Source organism: Falco peregrinus, chromosome 4 (assembly GCF_023634155.1).
Source record: "Falco peregrinus isolate bFalPer1 chromosome 4, bFalPer1.pri, whole genome shotgun sequence".
NCBI lineage: Eukaryota > Metazoa > Chordata > Aves > Falconiformes > Falconidae > Falco > Falco peregrinus.
In genome coordinates, this window is record NC_073724.1 from 39,614,096 (window position 1) to 39,623,378 (window position 9,283).

The following is a 9,283-nucleotide window of genomic DNA, read 5'->3' on the forward strand; positions in this document are numbered from 1 at the left end:
CAGATTAACTGACACTCCTGAAGGGAGAGGGAAGGTCTGTAAACAATTCAAGATGGATTTTTTGTGGACAGGTTACCGAGGTGGACTGCGGAAGGAAAGGAACAGTATAAATCCTGGGTGTTCTGTATCGGGATTCACTCAGGTGTTAAATCATACATTCTTGCCTTATGATTACAAAGAAATCCCTGAAATAGACACATTGTTGACAGTAAATATGCAAACTCCTCAAAGTTCAAAAAAAAGAAGAAAAAATCCTACTTCCTCTGTATTAAATGCAGACTTTTAAAACCCTCTTCTCTGACTCATCTCTTTCCAAGAGGAAAGTAAAAAATAAAAGGAGACATTTTTCAATCTGATAAGTGTGTAATCAGCAGTTTAATAATAATAATAACAACAACAACAACAATTATTATTAAGGCACCTATGTCAGCAGCAAGAATAGTCAGTTCTGTTCCTATGGAGAGCATGTTTGTTGCTCCAGGTTATGCGCCCGCCAGTTGCCAACTGACAAGGAGCGCCTTTGCTGGCAGGCACCCTCTCCCATAGCCTCTGTGGAGCATAAAACTGTATTGAGCAAGATAAACTGTTAACTCCCTGCTGGCACATCAGTTCCTGTGTTGCTGTACAGGCTGCTAGGCGATGCCTCAGCTTTAAGGAGAGAAGAAACCACCTGTAGTGGAGTGCAGTGCCTGATCCATGGGGCTAGGAAGGGGAACAATTCCTGCAGCTGTGAGCTGTGCCAGTCTGCAGTTTTGTGGGCTGCTTCAGAGACAGAGAGATGAACCTGTGAGTCTTTGAGCCTCCCTGCTCAAAGGGGGTGGATGCTGATGGTTGGTTGGGAATTTTTTACTCCTAAAATCACTAAAATGTGTTTAGACACAAGTTTTTCTTCTTCTTTGCTTTTTTTTTCAGGTTAATGGAGGAATTTTTTTTTCAATATAGGTGAAAGAAATACCTATTTTGTGCTGTTTATAAAAATTCTAAAGGACAGAATGACAAGTACTGTCTGGATCATATTGTGATACAAACAAGTTATTTGCTTAATGTATTGGAAGTTTTTGCCTCCCCATTGCAAAGAAGGGTTTTTCCAAATTTTTGAAAATCTTTTTTCTCTCTACATGCATGAATAAATGAAGTGTAGCCATTTTATGGCCAACTAGTTGCACCGTTGAAGAAAATACTGATTTACGTGCACAGGAATATGATTATGCTATCTATGAGAGCTGTAACTGAGAAATGCAGGCTGTATATTGGTTTTTTTCCTTCTTCCAATCTCTTCAAGTTTAGTCCCTAATAAAATTCCCATTGATTTCAGTGGCACAGGCTCAGACTTTGTTGATGAAAAGGCAGGTGGGAAATTGTTGTGATGCAATTTCACTTTTCCCCTATTAGAGCTGTTTTTGTTTGGAGAAGCTCTGGTCTTTGTGAATTTTTCAGCCTTGGCTGGGGAGGGGGGGATATCCTCAGCTTGGCTGCCTTTCTCTGCTTCTTTCAAAGATAAAAGGTTAATCAGAGCTGTGGCAGGGATCAGGCTGAGCTCTCCTCTCACATGGCTGCATAGTAAAGAAGCTCTTGATGCTGTTTTCAAAGAAAGGAGGAGCAGCCACAGAGAAATTTCAGAAGCTCAAGGCTTATGCTTGTGTGCGTACAGCAATCATGCTTTTGGGAGACTAGGTGTTCTAACAGTAAGCTGGAGATGAGTATCAGGAGTTCAAAAAGGTGATTGGCCTACATAATACTTGTGTAAGAAGAGATAACGTTTGCTGCTTCTTGTTGCCTTTCTGAAGCTGGCAGTGCTTACTACTCTTTGATGGAAGTACTTCTAAGAATGATGAGCCTTGTGTCTAAATTCAGAAACCCAGCTTTTAGGAATTGGAAATAGTTTCAGAAGTCTGTTGGCATGGAAAAGGCAAAACTACAGGAGGGAGAAAGCTGAGACAGTGGGGTTGATGGAAAGAGTAACAGGACTTCCAGGGCAGAGAAGGCTCCCTGCACAGTGCTTTCACGCGGACCTGATGAATTGCACAGCTGTTAGGTAGACTATGGATAACCTCTGTATAATGTACCATTTTCCCTGAAGGTGACCAACAAAGTTGGATTTTTTAAGCTGTATAAAAGGACGATGAAGCTTCAGTTCTGATTGAGGGTGTTGGTTCCTTCAGTCTTCTAGACAATCGATTTCTTAACATTTAAGTGCATGAATGAAAAACACTGTATCTGATTGTGGATTGCAGATCAGGCCTGCGGTTGTTATATAGTCAAATTTGTTGCACGTAGATAACAAAATGTCTTAAGTTAATACTTCAGGCAAATAGCACTCTCTGGGTGCAATTCTCCAAATAACAAAATAGACTCCAGGTAAAATACAGTGGTGCACTTGAGAAGAATAGTCAAGCAGAAGCAATGAATAATGCTGAAACTTAATCCAAATTGTACTCTTTCATACAGTGGTGTGTGTCACTAAATTGTATGCTCTGGAAGATTAGTTTTGAGTTACAGAATTTTGCAGTTTGTGAGAGTGAGAGGATAATTCAGCATAAAATATAATCTGATTTTATTTGATAGCTGTGGTTTATTTGTCTGTTTATTGTTGATCAACTATAGTTGATTTGTTTCCATACTGCCCAGTTACTGGGATTAATGATATCAAACCTTCTGAATCTGCTGTTGAGCACTTTTAAAAAGCAGTGACATTTTAACAACCTTGAGATTACTGTAGCGCTTTCCTGTTGGCTCTTTGCTAAGAGGTAGGCAGTGCCCATTTGCAGTGCAGGGAAGGATGGTTGTGTTCATATAGTTTTTCCAGGCTGCTTAAATACAGATTTCTACTGTATTTTCATTTGTGTTCATTCTCTTAATTCAGCAGGTTTCAGTGTTTTGCTGTTTAAAGCCGATGACAAATTTTCTAGTAGTGATGGGAAGAGCACAGGCCTGGTGAGTCTCATGCACGCAGCTGGCTGTTGCCTCAGGCCCTCTTGCATACAGGCAATACCTCACACACACAGGCAGTGTGGCGTTAGGACCCCTGTCCAGCTGAGTGGCCTGATGTGCAGGGCATGGCTGGCCCATACATTTAGCTTGATTGCCAGGCTCTACCTGGCTCATCTCATCATGGAGCATGGGCAAGGTCTTTGAGCTGCAGGGGAACTGGGGAAGCACCTGGCAGGAGGACCTGCTAGGTGTAGGGGGAAACTGGGCTGACACCCTCACCGGAGGCTGCCCAGCATTTTGACCTGTCTCCAGACATCAGCCTGGCCAGCTCCTGCTATGTGCATCGTGCCCTCCACTGCGTGATAGATGTCTGTCAGGTTGCACGAGTCTGCTACGTTAGGACTGTACTTCTGTTCTAATGCGCGGCTCAGTCTGGCTTAAAGGAGGTTTGTGCTCAAGAAAGGCTTGGGCATTCCCAGCCCAGGAGTACTGCCAAATCTTTCCAGTGTAGATGGCGCTGAGGAATCAGAATATTGGCTTCTCCTTCCAACATTGTTATTAATATACTTTGTGACTCCAGGCAAGCCATTTCTTCTCCATGCCTCAGCTTTCCCACTTGTGAAATAGCTACAGTAGTGATTGCACTCCTCTGAACATGAATATTTATCCAAGCATGCAGCCAAATATTTTAAACTGGGTCCTCTTTGTTACCATAATGGGAAGCCTAGAAGCCTAACTTCAGATAGGGATTTGTTGGTTGATCAAAACCTGTTGATATTTAGCCGTGAAGCTACCAGTGTTATAGAGCTAATGGGAAGGACAGCAGATGACTTTCTGTTTCCAGAGAAGTTAAAATTTACTGTTCTTTGGAACCATGGGACAAATTCAGTGGGAGGGAGGTAGACCGTATCGCAGTCTATGAGACAGCCTCCTAGCTACCCCGTGTTTGTGCTTTAGAGCTTGGTCATTCCATTTCTGTCAGGTTTTTTATCATAGAACTGTTTAATCACCTAAGCACCTCCTGGGCTTGACATTTAAGCATTCTTTTAATAATAACAAATAATAGGACACAAATATAATGCAAAGTTTTCTTGTTAATTACTTGATTTATAAAGTGTTGCAACATTTAACAATGTTATATCCAAATGCCTATATAAATTATGAGTAATGAGAGTTTGATGTCTTTCATCCTTTTCAGAAGACATCAGAGGATCAGATAGGGTATGGGAGAGTTTCCACACATAATAGCAGTTATTGCAATGCTTCATATTATCATAGAATCACAGAATGGTTTGGGTTGGAAGGGACCTTCCAAACCATCTAGTTCCACCCCCCTGCCATGGGCAGGGACACCTTCCACCAGACCAGGTTGCTGACAACCCCATCCAGCCTGGCCTTGAGCGCTGCCAGGGATGGGGCACCCACAGCTGCTCTGGGCAGCCTGTGCCCCTGTCTCACCACCCTCACAGTGAAGGATTTCTTCCTTACAGCTAATATAAATCTACCCTTTTCCAGTTTAAAGACCTTGACCTGTCACTACATGCCCTTGTAAAAAGTCCCTCTCCCGCTTTCCTGTAGGGTCCCTTCAACCTTGTATTCAATAAAAGTTATTTTTTATATATATAATATATACAAAGTATGTATTTAAATTCTAATGAGATATCATGCATTACTATACATCAAACACATACCAACAGCCAAAAAAATATTTTGACTTTTCCATTGTAGCACTTGCATGAAAGTAAGACTTTATCTATGATGTTCTGATAAAAGTCCAGTTGAAAAATATCAATGACTTTTTAATTGCAAATGATTTTATGGCCTTTATCTTTATTAGTAATTACATTATTTATTGACAATACAGTACTTCAGGGCACAAATCACTGGTTTGTGAATTGTACAGGGCTATTGTACCTACAGTAGAGCATTCTTTGCAAAAGTGTGTGTGTGTGTTAGGGGAAGGGGGTTTGTAGCTAGTTACCATCAAGTGCTCTGCTTTTTTTCCTGTTTATTAAAAGGGGTACAAAGGGAACCGATTAAAAAAAAACAACCCAGCCTCTAAGTTTTAAAGTTATAAGTTACATCTCTTTTTTTATCTGCTTTGTTCATAGGATTAGTTTGGCAACTGATTTTTGGAATGGTAGAAAAACATAGAGTAACGGATTGAGGGTCCCCTATCAGTCACTCATGGTTTGTGAGGCAGTGTGCCACTGTGAGACAGAGAATCTCTTGTGCAGCATGTAGTAAAGTATGCTACAGTTCTAATTATACGTTGTGAACAACTTAAGAAAAGAAACATTCTCCAAGTCATAAAATAGAATCTTTGATTTTATTTGAATTTACAAAAGTCCCCTTTCTTATAATGCAAAACGGATTATTTTAAAAATGCTGAACGTAGCCGTATTAATCTGAGCTTATTTTTGGGCTTCTATACTAACAGTGTTGATATCCACTGTAAATTTTAAATTGGTTTGTCTCTGTCAGACTGGGACTAAAGCAAGCTAAAGGCCTTGCTATCCTCAAAATAGTGTATTTTCATTATTATTGTAATTAAGTTAATTACAACTCAATTTACTATTTCAACCATAGAAGTTGCATTTTGTCTGTGAGTTAAAAATGCTTTGTCCACAAGTAGTTCTGAAATAGGAGCAAACCAGTGACATTTTTTCTGGACCCCGCATCTTTAAAAAGCTAAGAAAGGAGGAAGAACCCCGATCCAGTGCATGGTAGTGAAGTGATGAATTGCACTGTTCAGTCATTGACTTGAACAACTTGACAGTACCATCCATAACCTGTGAGTTCTTCCTAACAGTCTGTGAATGTTACTCACAGAATTTGAAAAAATACACGTATGCTGGAAAAATACAAAGTGGGCACTTCAACAGGAAAGTGCTTTTGGCCAAAAGGATTTATCTGAATAGATCCCTGAAGAGATGGGGAGAATATCAGGGAAGTAGATCTGATTAGTCATACCTGCTGGGAGAAGGACTGCAGCTGTGAAGTATTCTGGCCTAAACTTAGAAGTAGACAGCTCGATTGTATGGAACGGCTGCTGGCTCATAGATTGAGACAGTGCAAACTGTCACACTCTTCTAAAGACAAGGGTGGGTACCAGAACATGCGTAATTGCAAATGCTTTGTAGAACCACAGCTGTGGTCAGTTAACGTTTAAACGCTGACCCTCACTCTCAGAAGTAAGCGCACACAGAATTATTCCTGAGCTGCCATTTTCTGCTCACACTTTGGATGTGAAGGAAGTTTCTGGGCTACGTTGCTATCCAAGAAGTTGCCTTCTTGTACAGCTTCTAGAACGGGATGATTTTTTTTCCCCCGAAAGTATAAACCAGCACTTTTTGTAGCACTTAGGAGAAACTTATCTAAACTCTACTTTTGCCACAAAGCTCCAAGATGTCAGCTTTGACAAAAGGGGATGCAGAACAGGTTTGGCTCCAGGGACTGAAGAGCTGATTACATGTTTAGCTGTGTGACTGCAAACTCGTTGACTTAGTAATCTCCAGCAACTACTCACTGTCCATTAAAATTGGAAGATAAGTACAGTGAAAAGGCAGAATGTTACATCCATAGCAATGCAGGAATAGTGGTCCTCTGTGGATTATACGGTATTTTGCTTACAGGCAAGAGGAACAGGTTGCTCTCAGATGTCACAGGGGCACGCACACAGGCAGCAGTTCCGGCCAGTGCCCGTTTTGGAAGATCAGACAATGCAGGTTGAGGGTGGAACCACCTCTGTGCAAGGATCCTACTTCTCCTGGAAGCACAAACTTCTTACACCTAACTAAATACAGCCTGCTGTGCCACAGGGATGTGCAGCACTTTGTGCGGGGTCAGGCAGTGCCTCGCCAAGCAGTTGTTTAGAGACTTCTGTGGGGCAGGGACCACATTCTGAGATCTGGGTATAGCCCGCGATTTGTGTAACTTACATTTTAGCTTAGAGGAAGGAGGTTCCCAGCCCCGCTGATTGGCTTGTTGCAGTGCTGTGCGAGTCTGCAAGATACTAACAATGGTGACCTTCCTGCACAGCTGTAGAATGCAGAAGACATAGTAGTATCTTGGTAACACCTGGTAACGTTTTAAGTTGAGGTTCAGCCGGGAAAGCTGTTGCCCCTTCTGTCTTTAAAGTTTGTTTTTTAGAAAATAATATGATCTTGAAAATGGGCAGTTCTTGGGAAAATGCCTTTTCAATGGAGAGTACTGCACTGTGCAATAGCGCCATAGCACACACTGAATAAATCATATGGGGAAATGACTGAGCTTCACCTCTGTACGTCACTTATTAAAATTGGTTCCTTCAGGCTTGAGAGCATGATCGGAAAGAAGAGCAACAGCAAAGCTATCTCTCTCCCTCTAGTGCCTACAGAGTCAGACTGTTTTAGAGTATGACAGCTCAAAGAAAGAGAGATGCAAAAAAATTACGGTATCTTTCTGCAGTGTATTTAGGACAAGCAAAAGCACGTTCACAGCTAATTTTAAGCAGCCTTCAGAATGCAGTATAACACCTTATTAACTCACTTGTACTTAATCCTTGCATTCTGGTATTTTTGGAAGCCATCATGAAATTCAGCAGTGCTTTCAGCCCATGTCTCCTTTGTAATGGATGACACTGCTCTATTTCTCATTTTAATTTACAATTAGCTTTCTGACAATAAGCCTTGCTCACACACAAAAGTTATACTGATTTAACTAAATTAATTTTGAAATAGAATTAGTTGAACAGGCATATGTCTCCTCCCCCTAATGTAGCCTTCTTAATTTGGCTAAAGGGTGCCCTTTGTTGCAATCTAGGTGGAACTGGTAAAGCCTGCCTTCACCACTTGCTTGTGTGATCCTCTGCAACGGGAGGAGAATTTGGTTTAGTTTAACCTCTTGCAATCTGAAGCTGTAGCAGGGTAAAGTCACCTTCATAGATTTAGGGTGCTTTGCGAGAGGGCTACCTCCCTTGACCAGTGTTGTAGTGCAGGTACCCCTGCAAGTGCTGGATCGCAGCAATTCGAATGGATGGGGTTTGAGGCTTCTGAAGACAGTGCCTCTTCCTTTGCTGGCTTATTATTTTTTGATCACGTGGGAACTCAGGGTACAGCTGTATCAAGTGTAAACAGTTCTATTTTGTCTATGCCTGGATTTATCTTGATCCAGTATCTCCCATCCAGGAGGCTTAAGTTAGCTTTGGGCTGCCTCTAATGAGCTGCAAATGAAAACAAAGTCCTCTAAACCATGTTTATCTAATCAGGGCTCTCCAGAGCAGGCCTTTGGAAACCTGTTCTCTGCACTAGCATACAAACTAGACTTTTCAGGTAGTTTGTGTTAAGGCTGCTCTGGAGCAGAGAGAAATGTACAGAGGTCTTTTTGATGATTTTTTTTGCTTTTCTTAAGTGTATAATGTGCTTACTTACAGAGACATATGCAAAACCCCCTCTTTCTCTCTTTAGCACCTCGTAGAGGACTCCTAAGAGGTACAGTACATAAAATACCAGTACAACAAGAGGTAAGTATTTAGAACAAGGGACAGTAATACCCCACTAAACATTTTCTGCAGGAAAACAAGGAATTCAAACCAAAACCAATTCCTCTTCCTTCGGCTCGCTAGAATGTAGATAAAAAGGAAACTAACATTTCTAGGAATGCGTTTATGTGCATGGGAAAGCTGCTGGGAAATCAGTGAACAGTTGTACTTAAAACAAGATTATTCTGCACTTTTCCGCACATAGATCCTTCCATTCCATACGAAGAGTGACCTTAGACACTAAACACAGTTTAGCTTAACCTGTTTTTAAAAGGTGAAAAGAGACCTATAGTGCAGAATATCTGCTGCAGAATAGCTGCTCAGACCCATTTCTCTATGCAAAGAAATTCTAGCTTAATTACAGTTAATCCAGTCAGAAAAGAGCAACAAATCTCTGTGCATGAGGTATTTATTGGTCTAAAATGTGACGAGAAAACAATAACAACTTCCCCAGAGAGTGCTGAGTCTGAGCCCTTATCTGGAGTTCTCCTTTCATTTTTACCCCCAAGTTTGTCTGTTAAAGAGATTCATAACTTATGTTTGTATTATATCACTGCTTTGTTTGTAAAAGTACATTACATGAGGAAATTTTTTCTAGGACCTCTTGGAGAAGGGAGCAAAAGGACAAGTGAATGACATGGCAAGTGTTTATCAGTTCGAAGTATTTTACATGGGGCATGAGTATGGGAGAACTTGGACTCTTCACGTGTTCTGAACTGCATCTAATCTTGATGCCCAAATTAGCTGATGTGAATAGGGCTCCTGTGTACATACACAAACATGGGCAGTGGAGGTGTGTGTCTGTGTACACCGTACATAGCAGCAGGGAGG